We start from the raw sequence: 2,000 nt of genomic DNA on the forward strand, positions 1-2,000 counted from the left end.
GGGGCAGGGCGCCCCATAGACACACACTTAGGGGGCAGAGCGCCCCATAGACACACAGCATGGACATGCCCAACATCAAGAGGAACGACTTCTAGGTACCCACCCGTAGCTACTTATGGGGCTGACCCACACTTAGGGGGCTGACCCACACTTAGGGGCAGAGCACCCCATAGCGCAGGCCATAGACACACAACATGGACGTGCCCAACATCAAGAGGAACGACTTGCAGATACGAGCCCAGAGCTACTTATGGGGCAGACCCACACTTAGGGGTCAGAACACCCCCTAGACCCACACTTAGGGGGCAGTCCCCGCCGTAGCCCCCCAACATGACCATGCCCGCTCTCAAGTGTTCCCCACCCGTAGCTACTTATGGGGCTGACCCCCACTTAGGGGGCTGAACCCCTCGCTATGGGGCAGCCCCCTAAGTGCTTGGCTATGGGGCAGCTCATAGGCATCCAGGACGGGTACCTGTCCCTGCTGCAAGACAGCGGCGAAGTGCGCGAGGACCTGAGGCTGCCCGAGGGGGAGCTGGGCAAGGAGATCGAGCAGAAATACGACTGTGGGGAGGAGATCCTGGTACTTATGGGGCGCTATGGGGTGTCTATGGGGCGCTATGGGGTGTCTATGGGGTTTTATGGGGGTCTGTGGGGTGTCTATGGGGCGCTATGGGGTGTCTATGGGGCGCTATGGGGTGTCTATGGGGCGCTAATGGGTGTTTATGGGGTGCTAATGGGTGTCTATGGGGCGCTATGGGGTGTCTATGGGGCGCTATGGGGTGTCTATGGGGTTTTATGGGGGTCTGTGGGGTGTCTATGGGGCGCTGTGGGGATTGCAGGGAGCTATGGGGCTCTGTTGGGCAAGGAGATCGAGCAGAAATACGACTGTGGGGAGGAGATCCTGGTACTTATGGGGCGCTAGGGGGTGTCTGTGGGGCGCTATGGGGTGTCTATGGGGCGCTATGGGGTGTCTATGGGGCGCTAATGGGTGTTTATGGGGTGCTAATGGGTGCTAATGGGTGTCTATGGGGCGCTATGGGGTGTCTATGGGGCGCTACGGGGTGTCTATGGGGTGTCTATGGGGCGCTATGGGGTGTCTATGGGGTTTTATGGGGGTCTGTGGGGTGTCTATGGGGCGCTGTGGGGGATTGGGAGGAGCTATGGGGCTCTGTTGGGCAAGGAGATCGAGCAGAAATACGACTGTGGGGAGGAGATCCTGGTACTTATGGGGCGCTATGGGGTGTCTGTGGGGCGCTATGGGGTGTCTGTGGGGCGCTATGGGGTGTCTATGGGGCACTATGGGGTGTCTATGGGGCACTATGGGGTGTCTATGGGGCGCTATGGGGTGTCTATGGGGCGTCTATGGGGTTTTATGGGGGTCTGTGGGGTGTCTGGGGCGCTAATGGGTGTCTGTGGGGTGCTATGGGGTGTCTATGGGGTGTCTATGGGGCGCTATGGGGTGTCTATGGGGCACTGGGGGTTTGGGAGGAGCTATGGGGCTCTGTTGGGCAAGGAGATCGAGCAGAAATACGACTGTGGGGAGGAGATCCTGGTACTTATGGGGCGCTATGGGGTGTCTGTGGGGTGCTATGGGGTGTCTGTGGGGCGCTATGGGGTGTCTATGGGGCGCTAATGGGTGTTTATGGGGTGCTAATGGGTGTCTATGGGGCGCTATGGGGTGTCTATGGGGCGCTACGGGGTGTCTATGGGGTGTCTATGGGGCGCTATGGGGTGTCTATGGGGTTTTATGGGGGTCTGTGGGGTGTCTGTGGGGCGCTAATGGGTGTCTATGGGGGGTCTGTGGGGCGCTATGGGGTGTCGATGGGGCGCTATGGGGTGTCTATGGGGCGTCTATGGGGTTTTATGGGCGTCTGTGGGGTGTCTGGGGTGCTAATGGGTGTCTATGGGGCGTGTGTGGGGCGCTATGGGGTGTCTATGGGGTGTCTATGGGGCGTCTATGGGGTGTCTATGGGGCGTCTATGGGGTTTTATGGGGGTCTG

General features: G+C 59.6%; 1 long non-coding RNA gene across 1 annotated transcript; it reads left to right on the forward strand.

The window, feature by feature from the left end:
* The first annotated feature begins 43 nt into the window (after positions 1–43).
* LOC130593251 (uncharacterized) lies at positions 44–558 on the forward strand. The gene is made up of 2 exons (XR_008970768.1): positions 44–95; positions 449–558. It is a non-coding gene; the product is annotated as an uncharacterized LOC130593251 (long non-coding RNA).
* Positions 559–2,000: the final 1,442 nt, after the last annotated feature.

The sequence above is a fragment of the Pezoporus wallicus genome, unplaced genomic scaffold, assembly GCF_028554395.1.
Source record: "Pezoporus wallicus isolate ANWC-B61680 ecotype Strahan unplaced genomic scaffold, APGP_CSIRO_Pwel_v1 contig_11354, whole genome shotgun sequence".
Taxonomy (NCBI): Eukaryota; Metazoa; Chordata; class Aves; order Psittaciformes; family Psittacidae; genus Pezoporus; species Pezoporus wallicus.